The 24,789-nt window shown below is 40.4% G+C and overlaps 4 long non-coding RNA genes across 6 annotated transcripts; all 4 read left to right on the top strand.

Annotated features, from left to right (window-relative positions):
* Window positions 1–1,596: 1,596 nt before the first annotated feature.
* On the top strand, window positions 1,597–5,205 carry LOC145796785 (uncharacterized). Of its 2 annotated transcripts, XR_014337296.1 has the most exons (5): window positions 1,597–1,735; window positions 1,879–2,001; window positions 3,756–3,792; window positions 3,897–4,134; window positions 5,138–5,205. It is a non-coding gene; the product is annotated as an uncharacterized LOC145796785 (long non-coding RNA). The 2 variants fall into 2 exon arrangements; XR_014337297.1 differs by lacking the exons at window positions 1,597–1,735; window positions 1,879–2,001 and adding an exon at window positions 3,169–3,427.
* Window positions 5,206–5,394: 189 nt separating this feature from the next.
* LOC145796784 (uncharacterized) lies at window positions 5,395–5,860 on the top strand. Its single transcript, XR_014337295.1, has 3 exons — window positions 5,395–5,500; window positions 5,577–5,632; window positions 5,724–5,860. It is a non-coding gene; the product is annotated as an uncharacterized LOC145796784 (long non-coding RNA).
* A 3,021-nt stretch (window positions 5,861–8,881) lies between these two features.
* LOC145796783 (uncharacterized) lies at window positions 8,882–10,650 on the top strand. 2 transcript variants are annotated; one of them, XR_014337293.1, is made up of 4 exons: window positions 8,882–9,007; window positions 9,532–9,609; window positions 10,413–10,491; window positions 10,606–10,650. It is a non-coding gene; the product is annotated as an uncharacterized LOC145796783 (long non-coding RNA). The 2 variants fall into 2 exon arrangements; XR_014337294.1 differs by lacking the exon at window positions 9,532–9,609 and having other exon boundaries at window positions 8,885–9,007; window positions 10,606–10,643.
* A 440-nt stretch (window positions 10,651–11,090) lies between these two features.
* On the top strand, window positions 11,091–12,324 carry LOC145796782 (uncharacterized). The gene is made up of 2 exons (XR_014337292.1): window positions 11,091–11,840; window positions 11,939–12,324. It is a non-coding gene; the product is annotated as an uncharacterized LOC145796782 (long non-coding RNA).
* The last annotated feature ends 12,465 nt before the right edge of the window (window positions 12,325–24,789 follow it).

Below are 24,789 nucleotides of genomic sequence, written 5' to 3'. Positions count from 1 at the left end.
TGGATGGCATAATTACCGAAACTAGTGAAGTGCATTACACTAGAGGTACGCAAAGCAATGCCCAAATGACCAAACCAACCCTAAATAGTCCCTATGCAGACCCAAAACAGTGGTAAAATGGGCTAAAATAATGGTTTGCAATGCACAAAAATGAAGCTCATGCAATGGTCCATAAATGAGGTATACAAGCACAACTCTCAAACTTATTTAAAGAGTGGAAAACACTACAAGAAATTGCACTTTTGGCGACTACTTTTGGCGACGACGTCAATTTTTCATCGCTAAAAGTATATTTTTGGCGACACAGTGATCAATTTCGTTGGTAAAAGTATACCTTTACCGACGCAACTTGTTGTCGTCGCTAAAAAGGCATAACATTATTTTAGCGCCAATTTTTTTGGTTGGCGCCAAAATTTCAAAACTTTTATCTACGAGGCTTATGTTTTAGCAACACAATGAGCGTTGCTATTAGTGTGCTTACTTTTGGCGACGACAAATTGGCGTAGGTAAAGAGTTAACCATTTAGCGACGATGACACTATTCGTCGGTAAAAGTTTTGCTAGTGGAATGATTTGATTTAGTGATTTGTGTTTTTTATTATAATTTTTGAAAGAGTTTTAAATATTTTAGTTACTTAATTGTAAAATTAAAATGATCATTGAATTAGATCACAAAATGAACCCATTGAACACAGTTTTAAGTTGAGATGACTAATTTGAGATAATTTAAATTTTTTCAAAGAATATGGTTAGATTATCAATTTCAATATGTTTGTTTTTATTTTCAGGAACTAGTTTCAAAATTTTTTTTCCTAAAAAACTAAAAACAAATTGGGTGAACAAAAAAATACTTATTATTTTTGTATATTTTTATCTTTTAGGTCATAAATACTTTTTAAAATTTTAAAAATATAATTTTCAACCACAATAATGGCGTCTCTCACCCCTGGCATCCTCTCCAAACTTCTCCAAAATCTTAGCAACACTGTCGCCGGAGGGTATCGACAAGAAAGTGGGTGTGAAAGGAGAGATTGAGGGTTCGGGAAAAGATGGGTTAGAGAGAGAGAGAGTCTGCCTTCTCTCTAGAAATTGCCTAAATTTCTAGGGTTTTCTCATTCAATATTTCGTTGATAATGGCTGATCTCACATCTGATTTACGCAATTTGGCTACGATGGCTGATGGGTTAGTGACTGAAGGTTCTCCTTCGCCTAAGGGGAGTTCGCACTTCGTGAAAGATTTACTGTTGGAGAGGGATTTGTTAACATTGATGGACATCGTGAAGCGAAATGGGGGTAAAAATCAGTCTTCTACCTCCGAGATCGTTTTGGGTATGAGCCCTAGGGCTTCGATTGGGGTTCAGTCCGAGGTCCCTACTCCTAGTTCCTTTGTCGAAGCTATGGGTGGTCTCTGTTTCGAGATCCGAGACCTTGCTCAGCAACAAAAGCTTTGTTTTGGGGGAGAAGTGGCGTCGAGCCCTACCGTTGTTCATTCGCAGGTATGGCTAAGGACTTATGGGTCAATTGCTTGGGCTGTTTGAAATGCCTGATCATTAGATTTTTCTTAACTAATTCATGTATTGAATCAATTTTACAGCACTGCTACAAATGTTGAGATTGAGTTGCCTGTTCCAGCCGATGCTACCAACCCAAATGTTTGGACATCATTGGGATCTGCTTCATATGCACCAGAAAATGATGCTTTGATCTGGAAAATTAAATCTTTTCCTGGTGGTAAGGTGAGAGTTTACCTCAATTTTTTCTCAGTGTATTGTTTGCTAGTAATTTCTTGTTCATGGCTATTGGTTATGTGGGGCTACAGTATCTTTTCCACTTGAAATTTTGACATGGAATTTTGACACTCTTTGCAAATTCAATTTAGGAATATATGCTTAGAGCGGAGTATACTCTTCCCAGTATAACATCTGAAGACGCAGCTCCTGAGAGAAAAGCTTCTATACGTGTGAAGTTTGAGATACCATATTTTGTTGTTTCAGGAATCCAGGTTTCCCCTCTCAAATACAATTTTTTTTTTATTTTAATTTTTTATTGAATAGAAAATTCAGATATTGTTGCATGTATATCTGCAATGCTTTATTCTTTCTGTGTCTGCTGTGTTTGCGTCTTTTTTTTCATTTTTTTTAATCTATCTAGACAAAGGTGGAATGGATAAAACCAAACCTTGTGTTCCAATCAGGAATGATAAACCAAAACCAAACCACACTTTGTGTTCCAATCAAGTGGGAGGATTCATACTTGATGTGGTTGAACACTCAAATCTGATGCAGGATATCACTCCCTGTTACGTGCATGTAGCCATGCACCTACCATTACTGCCCTGCTCTCCTTGATCAAATCAACAAATATAAAAAATAAATAAATAATAATAAAAAAAGGTTGGTTGTTGGACTGAGAATACTATTTCACTCACTTCCTAGGATTGCATGATACATAAATCTGCATTTTGTATGACTCTTATTTGGGTTTCATTATGCCCTGAAATGCTTGTCCTCCCAACAGAGGTCATGAATGACTCTAAACGACTGCTCCTCTGTAACTACCTATTCCAATATTACTTTCTTTTGACTCTGCATTAAAAGGGCCAACCTGCTTTTTAAATTCACAGATGTGGATACAAAAAAAGGCCAAACTACTCTCTGTCTGTCTCAGCCATTTTGGCACTGTAATTTGTCATTAGCCATTGACAGAAGTTGTGCTTGTTGAATTGGTATTCCTACTCCTGCACTGTATTTCCTTTTAGAATAGAATAGCATGTTGAACTTAGAGATGTGGTTTTCCACAGATGTTAGTGATTGAGCATGATTGAACCTATGTATTATAATTATTCTGATTCTTGCTTGCTGCTTTCTACTGCTGGGATGTGAAACTTCTAAACCTTAAGCGAAGGGGTTGATGCCTACTTGCCCTAGTTCTGGTCTTGTTCTTGTTCTGAGGAGTGAACAGTGCCACTGGTTTTAACTTTGAAATTTATTTTATTTTATTCAAGTTGGTTGGGGAAACTGCTTTGGTGACTCTTCATGATGATGTATTCCTGCTGTTTGGTTCTTCTGGATGCTCAGTTTGGTTCTGAACGTAACGTAACAACCACAATAAAATAATATCCTTTATTTATGTAAATGTTGTGTTTTGTAGGTTCATTACCTAAAGATTATCGAGAAAAGCGGCTACCAGGCTCTTCCATGTGTGAGATACATAACCATGGCCGGCGAGTATGAACTAAGACTTATGTGAAAATCTACTTCCACCTATTGGTGTTCTCAATCTCTACAAACTCGCATGATTTTGCACTTTCGTGGGCAAAATGAGCCTATAGGAGAGTTAAATTGCCCCTATCCAGACAAATAGCTAATTGAGCAAATTCTTGTGCGTCCGTTTTCTTTGTTGAAGTCATTGTTGATTATCAACCAGAGGTTTGTAGAAGTTGATGTTTATTAGCAAAGTTTATTCATACACTTGTGAAAATCAAGTTAACTTTTGTGAATTAAAGTTTGTTTGTTCGTGATATTTTTTTGAACTCGTCCGCTTTTTATGTTTTTATTATTAATTCAAAAAACCGAAGGTATATGCATCAGCACAAGATGATTGTCATGGTAATTTATGTATGATAGAAAAGCCTTGTTCTTGTGATGTCAGAGCTTCATGTGTTCACTTACATGATCATCTGACGTATACTTGCATTACAACCTAAACTGATTGATGTGCTCTTTGACATCAAGGCATTAATCTTTCCTTTGGCAGGTACGCATCTTTTGGACCCGAATATGCCTACCCACAGGTCAGTAAATTCAAATCTCAACTGCTAATGGGTATTTTGGTACTCCAGTTAGTTCTGGAAAGGAATATGTGCACAATCGTGATGTGTTCTGTCTATTTTTTCAGGGTGTCTACAATCCTCACATGGGTCAGCATTACCTTCAAATATATGGCGTACCAAGCACAGTTAACACAAATATTGTCCCATATGGACAAATGGGTCATCCTCTCTTTGGCAACCATGGGTATCCAACCATTCAGGGCTATGTGACACCAGGTCGTCATGTTCTGCAATATGGGGGACCCCTCGTTAATGGAGTAACTACAGACACTATTACCATAACTCAAGCACAATACCTTGCAGGTAACTCTCTCTCTCTCTCTCTCTCTCTCTCTCTATGCTTTGAGCTGGGAAATGAGTGTGAAAATGATGCATACCAGATTTGGCATATAGCCAAAAAAATTATCAACCTGGAGTTGCTACTAGAATTTTGTTAACAATACATATTTGCGTATGTGCATATGCCTAAGTATATAAATGTCCATCCATGTTACACACAGACATGCAATTCTAGAAGCATTACAGTTTTGATTGTCAATACAATGATCATTAAGTAGAGACCAATTCATTCTTGCACAGATCCAGGATCATGTGAGATGTTTAGGATCAATAAAGATGTGTGATTATGGCTAAACTGAAGGTAGCTTGATGAGGCATCCTTTTGGCTGCTGTATGGCTGATCTAGCAAGTTTTTTTCTTCTTTTTCTTCTTAGAAGCTTCCAACCAACCATACAACTTTTGGTTAATACCTTCCTATATGATGTTTAGCTCCTGGCAGGAGCTATTGTTGGACTAAAGGGGTTAAAAAAAAAGAAAATGTTATTTCAAATCTGCCTTCTTAGAAGAACATATTGATGAAGAAGATATTCTCTAAGCAATACTATATCCTATAATAAGGTTATTTATGTGATGGTTGGCACTGCTTTAAGGGTGAAGTTTTAGGAATTGTTGGTTTGATTATGCTCCGCAAAGTTGTTACTCTGACCTTGTAAGGATTGGTTAGGACAGAGATGTTAGTGGCTAATATTGTCAGTATTAGTAAAGTGATTGTTCTCTTGTCAGTATTGGAGCTTGAGGATTTGTTTGAATATTTGCATCCCCAATAGCCAATATGAACAACAATGCCTTTCATCTTGGCTAATTGTATTCTTAAGTATCTTGAATTAGATGTCTACTAAGCGAAGTTATCTCCCAACAGCAAAATAATAATAATAATAATAATAATAATAATAATAATAATAATAATAATAATAATAATAATAATAATAATAATCTAAGAACTAATTTGATTACTGTTTTTTTTTAGTATCCTGAACTACTGGCATCTGCAATGCTTGCTTTATGTTGATTTATGATTATTGATGCAGATTTTTGGTAAGATTTCTCTTCCTCCCTCCCCCCATCTCTTTGTGTTTGTGTGTAACTGAAAATGACATCTAATTTCAATTGGTTTCCAGTGATGCAAATCTCCAGCTTCTCTTCACTGTTGGGGAGAACGCAAATTTCCAGCTTGAAAATGATATTGGATTTCTATCAGTTTTTTGCTCATACCTTTCAGTAGATGTTTCGTGTAAATAGTGAATTGTGCATATTTGCTGGCTGCATACAGGTATTTTCACAGGACAAATCCATTTATGAAGCTGTGGAGAATGCATTCATCACAATATATGTAAGGAAGATTCCAGTAGAAACTGCTAAAAACCTTTTACATTTTGCTATAGATTCAAACATTGGTGATCTTGCAGCTCTGGAGTTTATAGTTGGTGCCTTGGTATCCAAAGGTGATATAACTACAAGCACGGTATGCTTCTCTCCTCGTCTTTCAATAATCTTTTACAAATCGTAAGTTAGTTGAAATCTTTTGGTTGAGCTATTTTTGATGATATTCATAGGTGGACAAAGAACTACATTTTTGTCATACTATTCATGCATGCTTGGAGCATAAGAAGTCTAGCTCTTGCCAAGATTGAGCTAGGGTTGCAATTGACCTGAGTTGAACCAAACATTTGGCAGTTTGAGCTCAGCATGAAACAGTTGGGTTGACCCATACTATCTTTTATTTCCTTTCAATTTGAACCCTTTCCGAGGTATGCTATGGATATATGCTATATCCTTTTGTTTTATCTTTCTGCTGAAAAATCTGCAATTTTGTCATTGATATGCAAATTGAAAAATAATGATGTTAAATAAAAGGATAAAAATGATTTATACCATTGTAAAACTTAAATTAGTAGATATCAGACAAATATGTTGTTTACATATATGCTTTTCTGATTTTGAATGATCTGTCATGCTTTAAGGCTTTTGCCTTTTCAAAATTGGTGAGGAGAGTGCATCACATATTTATTTAGTTCATTTTTACTCACAACAAAGTTTTTATATCATTATAAATACATGACTCCCCAGTTATTTTCAAGTGTATCCACTGAAGATTCGGAGAAATGAGGTAAAAATTGAAATCTATTACTTACATGTTGGAATTAAGTATTGTTTCTTGCATTGTTTCATTTATCATCTGGGAATTTTTTGTTTTGCAGGTCTTGATAGATACAGATCACTGCTATTGTGTAATTCTAAATGCAGATGGTGGGGCAACATTTCCTAGTGAAAAGACTGCACAAGATTGCAGTTCTAGTGATATTTCTTCTTTGAAAATCAACACTGGTTCTGGAAAGACAGAGAAGACAAAGGTTTGATGTATTCATTAGTTTATGCGAAGAATACTAGTATTTGTTTCATGATTTGCTTGAGTTTCTGATTTTTTTTTTTTTGGTTGTTGTTGTTTTTTTTCGTTATCCCTAATGTGAAATAATGTTCTTAATTATGAGCTGAATAATTGTACTGTGTTTCTATCCAGTTGCTCACCTAGGGATGTGCTATTGTTGTCTTAAGAAATCATGACTATATGTCGTGCTGGACGAAGTATATTGTGACTATGTGCTATTTGTTGTTCTTCACACCATAGTTTGAGTAGCAGTTGTCTCCAACTATATCTGTATATCTCAGGAGTGATAGTTTTGTTTGCTTTACATTCCTTAACTTATCCAGGGTTGAGCCTACAACTTGATCTTAGTATTTCTATTATTTATTGTGTATGTTTTTCAGTTGCCACTTTGCTGCTGATGAACAATCACTAAAATAGTGTTTTAATTCTTAAAAATTGATGGGATTTTGCTTATATATTATATATAAGGGTCAGAATTTCATTTCAATACACTATTTTAGTTAGCTTGGAAATAGAAACATGAGGAAAGCATAAAAAAATGTTTGTAAACAAAAACCAAAACCTACCTTAATGGATAATTGAACATGGCTACACTAAACAAGGTTTACGAATTGCGCGCGCACACACACACACATATGTATATATAAAAGAAGAAGAATAAACATAGACAACAAGAGGGTGATATGCACAGTCTTATGCGTAATTGTTTACGATCTAAAACTAAAGCAGATGAGAGAGGTTGAAGAATAAAAAACTAAAGCAGTTGCCTACTTGAATATAAAACTCAAGTAAAGCAAAGTGACTATTTCCTTAGTCTGCTCTTGCCATAAGAATTATTGACACAGCTTCAACAAGGAGGGACAACAAATATATATATATATATATATATTGTAAGCAAATAAATAAAAAGAAGACCCAACCCTATACACTAAATCTATAGATTCTATATTGAGGTTGTGGTACTACTTGAGGAACTTGGACACCATGCTCCATTCCAAGGCCCTGCTGTAAGTGTGAGCCTTGTGCACTGGGTATAACCTTTTTTGTCTGGATTGCACTCTCCTCTTGTTGGTTTAGCATTAGGCATGGCTGGCTGAGATGCAAATTAGCAGCCTCTTGATAAATATTTTGGTCAAAGATAAAACTTGAAAATCTGAAATCTTAACTTTTGTCAAGTGTTTTCATAAAATGCTAATTGATTACACCCCCAAACACATAACACACAATTTCTTCCTCATTTAAGAGAGTGGAGGGCTTTGGTTTGTTCTAAAGTAATAGCATCTTAATGGGTTGGTAGTTTGTGATTGCAGAGTTCTTGCCCAAGTTGCATACTTTGGTTCTCACTAACAATCAACTAACGAATTTGGTTGAGATTGATCCTCTTGCATCACTCCCTAAGCTGCAGTTTCTTAGTCTTCTTGATAATAATATCACTAAATGCTTTCAATTTTAAGTGATCATGGTTAGAGCACAGGATCCATTTCACTAGAGCTGACTTGAGATACCTCTAAATGAACGATTAGGCACAAAAATTTTGGCATGATCAAGTAACGCAGATTATTATGTTCTTCCTCTTCCATGATTATGTCTTATGTTATTTTATTTTGCAGGATGTAACTCTAAATTAAGTTAATAAAGTTTGATTAAGTAGCATGTACTTGTTATTTTGAAATGATAGTTGAAATGGGAGAATAAATGGAGGGAGCAAAGTCATCATTGGAGCAACATTGCTAATATATAGCATTTTGTCTCTTTTTATTGCTAAATTATAACAATATTCAACATGTAGCTATTGAACCATTGGAGACTAGAAAATTCACAAGACAGCACTAGGAAACCATAGGAGATTTTTTTTACTTGACAGGAATACGAGAACTGATAGGCTGCTTCTTAGTAGTGATATGGCTTTGATAACATGTAAATATTGGAAACAAAAAGTGGAATTAAAATTTGGTTAAAAAAAAAACTAATGGCTTTGCGCAGAAAACAACACCTGACCTAATATTACACTAGTGATTGTGTAAACCAAGTCAAATCTAATTTACTATAAACTTACAACTAAATGATTCTTGAATATTCCAATACAAATTTAAGTAATTTCATATCTTTGAACAATGCTTTTCAAATGATAATTTAATTGTGTCTTGGTTGTGCCACTTGATAGTAAATTTGTTTGTGTTAGGTGTTTAACCCAATTTAACAGGGATTGGCACAGGGGAATGGCCCTTTTTCTTTGTTTATTTATGTTAGGTGTTCTAATATCATATTAGATGATGTTATTGTTAATGTCTACTTTTCTTTTTTGAATTGCAGCAAAATTAAAACGGTAATAGAGCTGCTTGAGGGCATTCATTTTGTTTCTTCTGTGGAGGCCATTTCTCTTGGTGCCCAAGCTGGTATTCATCCATGGATAATTTATGACATTATTTCTAATGCTGCTGGAAATTCATGGTAAATTATTGTTCACAATTCTTTACTGAGGATTATGTTGTGTGTTTAAAATTTAAATATTTCTAGTCCTAAAGCATTCCTTATAAGCATTATGATCTGAAATTGCCAATTCTAGATCAGGCACAACCTTGATAGATGAGACTGCTAATAATCTGATTTGCACCATGGGCACTAGTTGAGACCATGGCACTGATTGGCACTCTCTGTTTCTGACAATGAACTGATTTTGTAGAACCCATGCCTTTAAAGAAATTAGCTGCAAAATTTATTGAACACTGAAAGCCCTTCTTGTTATGTGCTTACATATATACACATACATGGGAACATCTGTTTACTTTCAAAGATCTGTGCATTTTTATACTAACTCAATAGGTATTCAAGGCTTTGGTGGTTGGTGTTGGTATATGTAAATGCCGTAGTTAGTTTTTTTTTTCATGACATTCCTGGAACTTGCTAGCGTTTTCTTAAGCAGATACTGTGTTACGTTGCTACTAGACATCATTCCGTTGGATTCAATTTTACAGGGTTTTCAAGAATCATGTTCCCCAGTTGCTAAGGGATAATCAAACCAAACATCTCCTGAATACTTTGTTCAAAATTTGGTAAGTCTTCTCATGTTGTAAGTTTCTTAGTGTTGTTCAAGTGTATTATGAGTAATTTCTTTACTTCTTGACTTTGAAGTTAAGTTCAATGGGGATTTTGGGTGAATTAAATGCTAACTGCAGTTTTATAATTCCATTCAAATTATGCTTCCTTTCTTGTGGTGGATTTAGCATTTAGGACATTTACTTGAGGACCATCTGCTAAATGCATACTAAAATTTTAGACTTGAACACCACTCGGTAATCATTTCTTCATCAATGAATTTGGACACATTGAGACTTTCAATAATGATTTTTGAGATATTGATACTGTAAGGTAGACCTCAATTCAGAATCACATTCTTAAATGGGTCTCTTATCCACTTATTTTTTTAAGAACTCATTATTGATAAAATAAAGTAATGTACGAAATAAGTTCCCATTAAGAAAACTTATGTTTTTATGAAGTAGAAAATAGAAAAGACTTATTTGGCTAGGCATTGAAGTGTAGAAGTGCTAATGTGAGAAAAAAATAAGCTAGTTATCTTAAATACTAGAATCCTATTAAGCTTAATCACTTTATTGGAAAGACCTTAAGTGGACAGCTTTGTCATTCTAATCTAAACAAATTCTTGTTCAAATCTTTGAACTCTTATTCAATAGAGATCTCTTTGTGAACTGCAAAGCTAAAACTAAACCAAACCAAACTAAGCCTTGTGTCCCCAATCAAGTGGCGTCAGTTACATGAATCATTTTCCTCTATTTCGCTCTATCAAGGGCTGGATGAGTCAATTATGCCTGATGGGTTTTGGTCCAACTTGAAGGGTATTGTTTTGGATATGGCCAAATCATGTACATTTCCTCTTCCACTTCTGGCAGTTGCTTTTCAACATCTAATAGCAGGTATGTATCTGCATGATTTACAGTTTCTCACAACCATAATCTGTAGGTGGCAGCTATTAATGTTTTGGAGCAACCTGATACTCACTTTGTTAATTTCCAATTGTCCTTTCACAGGCTCCTCTCATGGTCATGGAAATGATGGTGATGACACATTCATCAAGGTTGTTCTCATGAACTAATTTCTTTTATATAAAAGTTATATTATGTGGCTTTTTTTACTTGCTTTGAGGTTATGTAAATATTAACATGCCATTTGCTAAGTAGACACACCTGTTCTTGCACAGGCTTGGGATAAAGTATATGGGGTGAACATTACCAATGCTTTCAATATGGTACAAACTTATTTATGAAAAAAAATATTAATAAAATGTCATTCCGAGTCAAGTCTGCTGCATCAGATGGTCAATTAGGTATCATATATTACACTGCAGAACAGCATCTGCTGTCTCTCCTAAAGTTTGTGCTGACTAAAAGGCATTCTACTGGTGGTCTTTTATTTCTTTGTAGTTGAGGTAATAATGCCATTGTCGTATATCTATTATAGATGTAGTGTAATAAGTTTCTTGTTGCTTTGATAATTGTTTCAGATATGTTGAAAATTTGCTGCCGAAGTCTGGATACGACTTGTATTGCTCATCAATAAATTGCATCTCTAGATTATGCTGGTCCATTTTCTCTTAGAAGTGGGAGTTGTTTCCTGACTACAGATAACTATATATCAGTTATAGAATAAATAGAAAACTTATGTTTAGTAAAATTTACCCAAATCTATATGTCGTTTTCAATCTATAAGTTTAGTAAAAACATATAAGATTTACCCAAATCTATAAGTTATTTTTTTTTATAACCTTTTTTATAAGTTTAGTAAAAAAAAAAAGAAAGGTGGCTTCAACTAGATCATCATTTATTATGAATGAAAAATGAAGTACAATTCGGAAATTGAAATAGTTTCACAAACACACAACCAAATCGATTTCAATTAACCCATTGTGGTGTACTTGAATTGAGTGTTTTTATATAACTTACTCTCCTAGTGTAAACATGACAGCCAGTGAATTAGTTTGAATTTTTACTTAACTTAACTTCTGTTAACCTGATGGCTTAAAAGTTACTAAGAATTGTATAGTTTTGAGGGTTGTTTGAACAATTGATGTAGCTTGTTTGGTGGATACTTTTGTGGCATGATGCTGTGTTGCGTTGAATCTGGTGCTGATTGGCTCTGTTCTGTGTGCTCTGCCTCTGATGCAGCTTTTGATTGATGCGATCTGTTTGTCCTGATTTCTGATTTGGTTGAGTTGTTTTGTTGCTGGTTTTGTTTGATTTGTTTTCTGACTGTTTTAGTAAATGAGGTAAACTGCTGCGTCAATTCTGATTTGGTTATATGATTTTGTTTGGGTTGCCAAGTTGAAATGGTTTTCTGAACTGGTGATGATCTGTGTTGAATCAGTTTGCTGATCTGCTATTCTTCTGGTTCTGCTGTGATGTTGCTGCTGTTGCTGAGATGCTGTGGTGATGCTGCTGTGATGGTGTTTGTTACGATAAGGTGCTGCTGTGTTGTTGTTGGATGTTTGCTGGTGTTGCTGGTGTTTGGAAGGGTGCATGACTTTTTGTCCAATCTGTAATAGATCAGGTTTTCATTAATGGGGGTTGTCATTAGGTGTAAGTTCGGGCAACTGCTGGTGTTTTGGCTAGAAGGGTATGGAGGGGGTATTTTGTGTGATTTCATATCCATGTTATTAGTTTGTTATAGTGGTGCCTGAGGGATGCCTCTTGTAAATCTGTAAATTTTTAAAAAAATTATAAATGAGTTTCAATTATTTTTGCCGTTGCAAATTTGTCGTTGTTAAAAAGTGAAGCTTTCTCGACAAATAATTAGTCGGTAAATGTGTAGCTAAAAGTTTATTTTTGCCGACTTATATTGTGTTGCTAAAAGTGTATTTTTTGCCAACGTCAATTTGTCGTTGCCAAAACTAAAGCTTTATCGACAACCAAATCGTTGGCAAATGGCAACATTTACCGATGTAAATGTGTCGCTAAAAGTTACTTTTCCCCACTCATATTGTGTTGGTAGAAGTGTATTTTTTGCCAATGCCAATTTGTCGTTGCCAAAAGTAAAGCTTTAGCGACAAACAAATCGTCGGCAAATGGCAACATTTGCCGACGTAAATGTGTCGCCAAAAGTTTACTTTTGCCAACGCATATGTTGTTGCTAAAAGTATATTTTTTGCCCATGCAAATTTGTGTTGCGAAAAGTGCCACACAATCATCCTATTTGAATGACTTTTACCAACGCAAGGTAAATTGCCGACGATGGATGGAGGCTTTTAGCGACGACTATGTTCGTCGCTAAAGGCATTACTTTTACCAACGCAATCATAATTTCGTCGGCAAAAACTTTTGCCAACTCACTTTTGCCTACGGGTTGCCAACGTAGCTTTGTGTGTCGGCAAAACTCTTTGCCAACGAATTTTTCCTTTTAGCAACATATTTTGTTTCGTTGCGAAAAATGCAATTTCTTGTAGTGAAACATGGGAATATGACACAAGTATAAGCTCTGAAACAACATGTTCAATGATGCCAAGGCATGAAAACAACTCAAGTTAAGCATGCAAGAGGCTTCAAAACTCGAAACTAGGCAAGGGTATTACACTACAAGCATGCATGGCAAGCATCATTCGACCATGGGACCTCAAAACAGAGCTAAGGCAGCCCAAATCATGAATAAAATCAGTTTAGAACATGACCAAAATATGCTAGAATCAAGGGCCGAAACAACATGCAATGTTAGCTAGTGAACATGGATTACACTACAAGCATATGAAGCATTCAAGAGGCCACTAAACCAGCAAGAGTTAGAGACATGACATGCCAAATAAAGCCCAAAAACCCACTAAAACATGATCCATGCATGCAAGAATGACATGCTCCTTTGATAGGCTACAAGAGGGGTTATTCTACACATGCAAGAGACACACCCAAGGTGACAAAACCAACTCTGGACAGAGCCTAGGCAGGCCCTAAAAGTCACTAAAAAGGGCCTGAAACAAGGCTTGGAAGTAAACAAATGAAGGCTCCTTTATAAGGCCAAAAATGCTAGTGAACAAGACAAGGAGGGAGAGGGTCACCCCTATTTGATTTTGGCTCTCAAAAACACATACCAACCACTAAAAATCTGCTGGATTTCAATGGTTAAAAGGCCAAGCAAAGGTCAACACAAAGGCCTTAGGGCATCGCTCAAAACAAGGCAAAATGAAGCATGCAAGGGGGTAGATGACCCCCAACAACAAAATGACCTTAAGCAAACATCGAAAGGACCTCAAAAAAAGACTTTTTTCAGTTGACAACAAAGCTCAAATATGCATGCAAATAAGGCTAAGAGATGGATCAAAACAATACTATAAAGAGGAAAAAGGTGTGTTACCCTTAAAGCTCAGCAAGACAGCAAATTCTCCAGCCCAAAACCAAACCTTTAACCTCTAAAAATGACCTCCAAGGACCTCAAAGCAATGATGGAAGTGTATGGCTATGAGGTGTAGCGTAAAAGGGTCAAGAACTATGCACTTTGGAGCCAAAATGGTGAGATATAGAGAGGGATATATGTTTTGCCTTAGAGTAATTTCAGAACCTGATATAAGGAAGAGGAGGGCCTCTCTTATAGAGATACAAGGCCAAAGCATCCTCAAGAAGCTAAAAACCAAGGCTCAAGATCCTCCATACATATGTATGGAGGATACAGTCTGTGCCTTCTAGCTGGCATAGCTGGCACACACTCACATAGACAAAACTGAGGGAGACAGGCCGACCAGTTTAGGTAGTTGGCCGACCAGTTCAAAAGGTTCGACCCCAAAAAAGTTGGTCAGCCAGCCCATTTGGTGGTCTCCCAACTGAAGGCAAGCTAGTGATATGGTGGGAGACCAGCAAATGTGGCTCAAAAACCAAGGAGATCAACTTCCTGACAAGAAAATCGGCTGGCGGAAGAAAAGTGGTCTCCAAGGAGAAAAAGTGGTCTCCCATCCTTGTACCACCTCCCAAACAATGAAAACAAGGTCCATGCCAAAAATGAACCAAGACAGATGCAAAACGAGGGTTCGGGGTTCAAAACGCCCAGTCGGGTGCCTCGAAAACAGGCTGTTAAACATCGAAAGTGGCATGCGACCACAAAGGTGGTCTCCCGAGCCACAGTGTCCCTCCAGAGAGAGGAAACAAGGTGTGTGCCAAAAACCGTGCGAAACGGAGAAAGTTAAGCAGTCCCAAACCGAGGCGCACAGCCAACGGCTCCGAAAATCGAAAACTGGTCTCCAAACAGAAAAAATAGCCTACGACCACAAAAAGTAGCCTACGACCACTGAGAGATGGTCTACGAGACCTCTCCCTCCCTCTAAGAAGAGAAAACAAGACTTGGTTTGCAAACCGAGGCAAAGCACAAAAGGGTCCCGAGGTCCAGAGGTAAGACTTTCAGCCGAAACTCTGAAACCTTAGAACGAGCACAACAAGCACCATCACCGAGCGCTCAATCGATGACGTTTGAGTCTTAAGGTCGGTCAAAAATGGGGTGTCTACAGTTGCCCCTCTTTGACAGAGCTCGAAAGTCATAAGTGACGGGAGTGAATGTCAAAGCCCAGAGACGACCCATTTTTGACATGGCCGAAAACTTAGACAAACAGGCAAGATAAACAAAGAGATATGCCCGCAGGCAGGGGCAAAATGCAAAAGGGATATGCACAAAGCCGAACATAACTTATGATCATGCAAAGCACGCTGTAATGAAGCAAATATACACAATAAATGCAACAGTTTAAGCGAATGTTATGCAAAACAAGTAAACACGAGCCGAACCACATCTCATGCAGAAAAGATGTAAGAAAATTATACAATTCTCACTGCATCTCATGCGGAGAAGACTAAAAGCGACTACCGAGAACACCCGGAGTCTTAAACGAAACAACTCTCAACATATCAAACGCAAAAGGAGAAAGTGAATAAATGAACACCGGAACTCATCCGAGTGCTTGAAACCGAAGACGTCCTATCGTAACACATGCGAGATGAGAAAAGGTATGAATGAACACCGGAACTCATCCGAGTGTTCGAAATTGAAGATGTCCTAACGCACTGCATGCGAGAGGAGAAAAGGTATGAATGAACACCGGAACTCATCCGAGTGCTCGAAACCGAAGATGTCCTAACGCACCGCATGCGAGAGGAGAAAATGTATGAATGAACACCGGAACTCATCTGTGTGTTCGAAACCGAAGATGTCCTAACGCATCGCATGCGAGAGGAGAAAAGGTATGAATGAACACCGGAACTCATCCGTGTGTTCGAAACCGAAGATGTCCTAACGCACCGCATGCGAGAGGAGAAAAGGTATGAATGAACCCCAGAACTCATCCGTGTGCTTGAAACCGAAACTTCTCTTGAATGAACCGTACATACAATATCGTGCTTGTAAAAGAAAGGAACTTAATAGGTACAATAAATTTGCAACATATGTACAGAGTTATATCAAACGCGGACAGGTATGGTGCCGACGGCAAAGTGTATAACGATGCAAGTGAAACGTGCGCAACGACGCATGCAGAGCATGGGGGCATGATAATACCAATGAAACGTGCACAACAATGCAAGTGGTGTGCATAACAACGCAAGATAAGTACAACTTCAAAAGCATGCTCGAGACAAAATGCTGAATAAAGAAGTACACGCCTTAAAGAGAGCAACTCAAACGCGACCTCTGATTTACCTCTCGGACAGGTCGCAACATACTCAAAAAGGATACACCTTGCTCTTGGCGAGTAACGATGAGTCATACGTCGAAGACTTGAATTGAAGTTTCGGCGGAGGTATTTCGCGCTGAAAAGTGCACTTTTCTTGTACTTTCTCGAAAGCCGGGGACTCCAATCATCACCAAAATTCATAGGGAGAACAAAGGGACCTGGGAGACCACCCAGGAAGGATGGCCGACCACCTACCAGTGCCACCGACCAGTTTTTGTCCAGGGGGTGGTCGGCCTGCCAGAAAATCTGATCGGCCGACCAGTTTGCTAAATCCAGGGCAGTTTTGTCTTTTCATGCTTGGATCTTTAAGTACACACATCCCAAACACTGTTGCTTACAACTCCAAGTCCGAAATCAGTCCCTCTTCCTTCCCAGACCATTTTCTCTCTCAGATCTGCACTTTATACGCGTTTTCCAATGCCCACGCAAAGTTATTTCGCGAAAACTTTCAGTTCTCTTCACTTTGAACCGATTAAAATTTGATTTCGGAGTTTCTTTCTCTATTTTCATCGCTTGAGGTAAGTTTGTCTCGAAATTTGGAACATTTTCTCGGAAGTTGACTTTTGTTGATTTTTTCATTTCCCGAGAGTTGACTTTTGTTGACTTTTTCTAATTTTGCTCAGTTTTGCAGATTTCTTCAGATGACAGATCATTTTCATCATGGTAGGGGTCCTCCACATGCCGGGGGTGAGCCGGACATCATGTCACTGCCTCCGAGAGTTCTGCCTTTCGACCCTAAGAGGTATCATCCTCAGGAGCATGTCTTACCTCCGACCACTTTCTATCACTTCTGACTTTGATCGACGAGCACCGGGGATTTGCTACTACGGGAGCCAGGGTCTCATCTCTCTCATCAGGCACGAGAGGTACGTACTTCACTTTTACATTTTTTGTAATGTATTTTGCATTTCCTACACGTTCCATGCTTTTGCTATGTATTTTTTATCTGCTCGTTCTGAACACATTCACACACCAAACTTCTGCTTATTCGGCACGCAGCTCACAACACAATATTTCGTTAAGTTGGCACACAACTTGTTCTAAACGCATGGTTCATTCTTGTCACATAGTTTGTCTTGGGCACACAGCTTATTTCTCGAGCACATAGCTCATTCTTCGGGCACGCAGCTCGTTCTTCTAGCACACAACTCATTCTTGGGTACACAGCTCATTTCTGGGCACATAGCTCGTTCTTCGGGCACGCAGCTCATTCTTGGGCACACAGCTCGTTCTTCGGGCACGCAACTCGTTCTTCTAGCACAGAGCTCATTCTTGGGCTCACAGCTCATTTTCGGGCACACAACTCGTTCTTCGGGCACGCAGCTTATTCTTCTAGCACACAGCCTATACTGAACACGCAGTCCACAACACACTGTCTGATTTGGTTTGCACACAGTTTATACTGAACACGTAGTCCATATGTTTACTTTATTTCTGAACACACAGTTCATCTATTTTTATTTGCGCGTAGCTCATTCTGAACACACAGCCCACTTACTCCATTTGCATGCAGCTCATACTGAACACACGGTTCTTTTACTTCATTTGCCCATAGCTCATACTGAACACACAGTTCATTTACTTCATTTCTGAACATACAGTTCAATCTGCTTCATTTGCACGCAGCTCATACATTTCATTTCAAATTGAATACATCTGTTCATTCTGAATGCAGGTATCTTCCCGTTCTACGCGAGGTTATGGCTCGATCGTCGCTAGGGAGTGGTATGCGGAGCTCCCAGATACCGTTCGTCATATGGTTGACGAGGCAGGGTTTGGACCCTTCTGCGCGGGGCTATCACGTTACCCGGCGAGCAGGACCTTGATGGGGGCACTTGTGGAGAGATGGTGGGACACCACCAACTTGTTCCACTTTTCAGCCACCAGGGATATGGCGATGACCCCGTTTGACTTTACCATGCTGAATAGCCTTGATGTGGCCGACCGACCGGTCCCCTACAACGTAGACATGGGTGAGTGAGAGACGGCTTGGATTCATCTGCTGGGAGCCTGCCTGCCGATTGACAGATCTTCGGGTAGAGTCAGGTACACCTGGTTTCCCGTGCAGTACAGGGGGACTACGCCCGAGACTCTTGAGGAGATAGAGTAGTACGCTCGAGGGTTTTTGATGTTCCTCCTTGGGACCACTCTGTTCTCCGATAGGGGGAACACAGTTGGACTGTATCTGCTCAATGCTTTAGTGGACCTATCATAGGTCAGCCAGTATGATTGGGGTGGCGCCGGCCACGCTACCCTTTACTGTTACATGAGTGTGACCTCGTGCGAGCGGGGGAACATAGTTGGTGGCTACTGGAGAGCTTGGGAGGTACTTTCTACCCTCTTGATTTACATTCCTGTTTTTTTCATTAGTTGTACACTGCACACGGCACACCTTACATTCAGCATTTTACATTCTGCATTCAGCATTCTGTATTCTTCATTCTGTATTCTGATAGCTATTGCCCTGTTTTCCATAGCTATGGGTTTACGTATACTTTTCGACGCTAGCCCCGGAGCTCGAGGTGGAGGTGCCTCTTGTGATTCCTTACTCTGACGTATTTGAGGGCCGGTGCCGGCCGAGGGCTCGGGAGACTCTGCCCTACTTGCGACAGTTCTTTGATACGGTGCGGGCGACTGAGGTAATACAAAACTCTCAATTCTTCATGTTTTCAGCTTTGATTCATCTTGTATATTTACGATATCTAATTAGCTCATGCATTGGTTATCCGCAGATCACTTGGCAGCCCTGGGCGCCATTGGGAGGAAATATTCGTTTCCGATTCCCTTGGAGGTGGGCCTCTTCTCTGTACAGGACTTTGTTTGAGGGACCGGTCGGCAGGGCTTGGTTTCTGGAGGATCGCTTCATGCGTCAGACGATGGACGTCCCTGATCAGCACATCCCCTCAGCACCTCCAGATGACATTCGATCCACTGAGGGACTCACTCCCGAGGAGGTCGACGTCGCTATGTTGGGTACTGATGCGATTCTGCACACGGAGGAGGGGGAGTACGCGACTTACCGCCATACGTACCTGATGCCCCCATTGATAGGTGTCCGTACTCCTATTAGGAGGGCTGCTGGTGCATCATCGTCAGCTCGAGCCCGGGCTGCAAATGCTCCTTCGAATAGCATGGCCGGCACATCGAGAGGTGGAGCTGGACTGGTTCCCCCGATTCCCCCGACTTACCATCATGCTGGATGGCCAGATCTCCCGACCGAGCAGACAGGATGGCTGTACGGGACGTCTTACCCGATTCCATTGGAGCCGCCAGTGCCCGATCATCGATACGTCAGAGACCCTGACTCGTTACCGGTATGCTTTACAGTTTTTGATTTATCACTCAGATATTTGGACATTCATTCATTCACTGATAACTTGCACTTGCATCTGTAGCCTCCCGTCGAGTATTGCGAGGGGTTACTCGGAGTGGTGGCCTCACTCGAAAGTATGGTCCTGCGGAGAGAGACGCAGTTGTTCATCGCCGACGTCTGGGTACTTTTCAATTTTCTTGCATTTATCATACTTCTGATGACATGCTGAATTTGATCATTTCACTGCGTTGGCTGACTGTATGTGTAGAGCATATCTGACACACACTACATTCATATACTGTATCTGCATGCACCTATTCTATGTAGCTTTCCTATCTCTGCATCTGATATACATATTGGCTAATGTATTCAAATTGCCCTCTTTTGTTTTCAGATGCCACCACTACAGACTGAGCCATCCCGGCCTTCTCGAGGAGCTAGGAGAGGGGATTTGTCTTGCAGCCGAGGCAGGCGTAGAGCACCCATTAGAGATGATCTGGAGTCCAGCGAGGAGGAGAAGTCTGCACATCCTCAGTCAGAGACATCTGTAGGCAGAAAGGATGACTCTGGATCCAGTTCTGAGAGTGAAGATGATGCCGATGAGGGTTCTGAGGACGGCGACTCCGATTCGGATGGTGATGGTGCAGAGGTTCTTTAGCCGAAGAAGACGAAGAGGGCCTCTCAGTCTTGCGCTTGATAGCACTCATGCAGATGTTCCTGCTTTATTTTCTTTTATTACTAGTAGTTGTAGCACATCAACTTTTAGACAGTTTTATTTTCTTTAAAACTTTGTACCCTTGTTGTGAAATGTTGTAACAAAAGGATCATGATGGAATGAAACAGTTTTTTGTTCAAAAGTGTTGTATTTTGCATTCTTAGCATCGCATCGCATCATTTTGCAGAGATTGAATGAAAAACGAGCATTGTATATCACCAAGTCAGGTAGTGAACCGACGCAACGAACTAAACAACTTAACTTGCCAAGAAACAACAAAACCTCAACAAGTTTACAACTCGATAAGCAAAATATGACAATGTTGATTAAACAAAGAGTAACAACTCGATGCACAAAACTTGACAACTCGAAAAGCGAACTTAACAACTCAATAAACAAAACTTAACAACTCGATAAATAAAAAAGAACAACTCGATAAGCAAATGCATTTCGGACAAACCGGGCGGCGGAACGCATCCGAAACAGAGGAAAACTCGGACCTTCAACACTCCCAACACATGGAAAGGCTAGAAGCTCTCTTCTAGAGACCAGGAAAAGACCAAAGACCAACTTTCCTCCATGGCTGACCACCAGAGAAGGCTGGCCGACCAGCTTTCTGCCTTGAAGACCAATGGGGTGGTCGGCCGACCAGAAAAACTGGCTGGCCGACCAAAAAAAGTGGTCGGCCAACCACTTGGCCTGGCGACCTCCAGATTTTTGACACATGTCCTCCAACAGTGCCTTATCCTCTATAAAAGTTTCAACTTCGTGGTTCTTTCATTTCATCTCAGTTTTGCATCAAAATGGAGGCATTTCTCATCCAAAATCTCACAGCTTGGATTGCTACCTTAGACGGCTCGGAAAAGTTGAACTTCCGGGGCTTCGGCATAAACGTACTATTCACTCTGAGTCGCACTCCACTACATATTCCGTTCCTCCATGCCGCGGCAAAGTTTTGGAATCCAGTAACACATGTCTTTAGCTTTTGTGGGCAAGAGGTGTGTCATACTTTCGAAGACTTCCAAGCTTTGATGGAATCCGAGCGCAACGAAGAAATCTTGCCCCAGCTTTGCTTCGGCCACACCCAAGCCTTAGGGCGAATGTGTGGGCTCACTATGCACGATGCTCAATCTTTGGTTTGTGACGGAATGCTGGATATTCCGAGTTTGATTTGTCGGTTTTCCGATGCCGGTGACCGCAGTGACCATCATTGGCAAGGCTTTCGGCAACATGCCCTTTGTTTGTGCATACTATCTCATTTCTTGCTTGCCTCAGGCTCCGGAGGATCTAGTGTCCGGTTGATCGAGGTTGCCTAAGGCATAAGGGAGGGCAAAAGTTGCATTGCAATGTCATTGGCCGAGATATTGATTGGCTTGGATGCTTTTATTGCCGAGAGACGACCAGATTTACGGGGAGTCCACTACTACTGCAGGTAATGTTCCCACCCTTCCTCACATATATATTGCTCACATCACTCGGCCTTCGGGCTCGATTTTTCTCTCAAAACCCGTTTCTCACTTTTCTCTCAACATACACCTCTCTATTCTTTAATCTCTCATTTTTTATCCCTCCCCAGGTGTGGTTGATGGACAAATTGCAGGTTGCGGACTCTTGCCCAGCATACTCAGCTCGCGGCTACTTCTTTTGACGACGTCTAGTCGATGCCCTTGATAAGGGATGGTGGTTTGACTGGATGTGCAATTTGTCCGCAGACCGCACTGCCTGGCAGTGTCCTTGGCTCAATTTGCCGGCAATGAGCTACAGCATGTCCCGGCAGACTGGGATTCAGTTGATTGGCCTGACACACTGCATGTTCTACTTTCCTTTTCGGTTCCAGCGCCAGTTTGGCCATGATAAGATTTTCCCGGCAGAGGGTATAGAATACCCAGCTACATTTCCGGTCCGAGGCGAGCAGCTTGCTCGGTATGCCACAGCATGGAGGACTAGAGAGCTCCTAGCCCCCGCTCCCACTTTCAGTTGCACTTTGTCTGATGAGTGCACAGATTGGCTCAATGAAGAGGCGCAGATTGGGCCCAGCTTGGCATCAGAAGCTTCGACCAGCTCTGGGAGGGGACGCGGGAACACCTGACTATGCCCCAAATTTATTGCTTTTAATAAGAACTTTCAAGTTTTTCTTTATGAATGTGATGAAAAGTAACTTCAATTTGTATGCAGGAGCAGGAGAACTCTGTATTGAAATTAATAAAATTGAAGGTTGTGGGTACTGAAAATTTTCCGTTTGGTCAAAAAATGGTCTAAGTTGTAAAAAGATTAATTTGAACAAAATCAACTTTTATTAAAACTTTTCAAAGCCATTTTCGATATGGATCAGAACTGGACACGCCTGAGATCTGTCATTGAGATGCACAACCCCGGATCCGAGCAACTGGAAAGTTGCCCCTAGTCTGAATAGCACTGCACCGGAGATCACAACCGAAGCTCTTGAATGCTGAATAGACAAAGATGACCGAGATGATCAAATGGCAAAGTTGATCGGGAAAAAGTTTTTGGCTGGACTTCAGGATGAAGTTGCCTACGTATCCCAAAGATGGGAATCAAGCCTTACGTAGTTCGGCTTAGGTTCACTGGTGTATTAACCCTCACCTTTTACGCTCTAACTTTTGCCAAGGCCGCCCGTTCCGGATTTTCAACCTTGCGAGCTCAGTTTTTGTAATTTTAAATTTTCATGCTCTAACTTTTGCCTAGGTCGCCCTTTCGGGTTTTCGGCCTAGCGAGCCTCTTAGGGGTAATATTTGTTCAACTTGTCCATGTTGATCGGCTGTGAGAACTCTAGGCCATCTAGGTCCATCAGCACGACAGCTCCATTTGACCAAATAGACTTAATGATGTAGGGACCAGTCCAATTGGGTTTGAACTTGCCTCTAGGGTCTTGGATGGGGGCTTGGTTTTCTTTGAGCACCAAATCTCCTTCCTTCAAATTTCTAGACTTAACCTTCTTGTTGAAAATCCTGGCGATTCTTCATTGATAACCTTGAACATGGTACAGTGCTTTCAGCCTTCTCTCATCGAAGAGCATGAGTTCCTCAAATCTGTTCTGCTGCCAATCTGCTTCGACTATCAGACACTCAGCCAGTACTCGTAATGGCGGAACCTTAATTTTGATAGGTAGAACGGCCTCCATCCCATAAACCAATGAATATGGAGTCGCTCCAGTAGATGTTCTAATTGAAGTCCGGTAGCCCCACAGAGCTAATGGCAGCTTATCTGGCCAGTCCCGGTAGGTTTCGACCATCTTCTGAAAAATGTGTTTGATGTTCTTGTTGGCGGCCTCGACTGCTCCATTGGTCTGTGACCGATATGTGGATGACTTATGAAAAGCCACGTTGTATTTCTTCAACAAGTCAATCACTTCCTTCTTGAAGTGGGAACTATTATCTGAGAAAACCTTGTTCGGGACCCCATAGTGATAGATGATGTTATTCTTGATAAACTTTGCAACGTGCGACGCCTTCAACACCGCATAAGATTGGGCCTCCATCCACTTTGTGAAATAGTCTATCGCGACCAGAATGAACTTATGCCCATTGGACCCCTTTGGAGTGACAGCGCCGATCACATCGATTCCCCAAACTGAAAATGGCCATGGCGAAGTCATATTGCACTGCTTCGACGGCGGGATGTTCATGCGGTTTGCATGGATCTGACATTTGTGGCATCACCGAACACAGCCGATACAATCCTCCTCCATGGTGGACCAGTAGTAACCTTGTCTGAGGATTTTCCAAGCTAGCATCACCCCGTTCATGTGCGCTCCGCATTCTCCTCCATGGATGGCCTCCATTAGGCGCTTCGACTCTTCAGCCTCAACACACAACTTATGCATTCCCAGATGACCTCTCTTATACAGTTTTCCTCCGCAGATGATGAATTGAGCAGCCATTCTTCGGATTGCCCTCTTGTCTTTGGCATTTGGCCCTGGTGGATACGCTTCTTTCTCAAGAAGTTCTAGACATCATAATACCAGGGGGTCTCATCTTGAACCTCTTCTATGGCAGCAATCAACTCATAAGCCGGCACAAACTTCTGGTCAATGATGATCGGACGCATCCAAACTCCAAAAGGGATGTCTATCATAGAAGATAGAGTTGCTAGTGAATTTGCGAACCTGTTATTTTCTCTTAGTAGATGAGCGAAGTTCAGCTTCTCAAACCGAGGAATCAGCAGGTCTAAGGTCTGGTGGTACATTCTCATCTTTTCTTCTTTGACTTTCCAATCTCCCTTAGCTTGGGATACAACAAGGTTCAAGTCCCCGATGACGTCCAAACGTTTTGCCCCTAGTTCTAGGGCTGCTTCTAAACCAGCAATACATGCTTCATACTCTGCTTCATTGTTCGAGACTTTGAACTGGAGCTTAAATGCTAGAGGGATACGAGAATTGTCGGGTGCTATCAGCAACACCCCTATCCCATACTCATATTGGTTTGACGCTCTGTCAAAGTACATCGTCCAAAACTCATCTTCGATATGCAGAA

The sequence above is a fragment of the Camellia sinensis genome, chromosome 8 (genome assembly GCF_055761805.1).
Source record: "Camellia sinensis isolate YWXY chromosome 8, ASM5576180v1, whole genome shotgun sequence".
Classification (NCBI taxonomy): Eukaryota; Viridiplantae; Streptophyta; class Magnoliopsida; order Ericales; family Theaceae; genus Camellia; species Camellia sinensis.
Note: the sequence above shows the minus strand (reverse complement) of the source record. Positions and strands in the feature narration are given on the sequence as shown.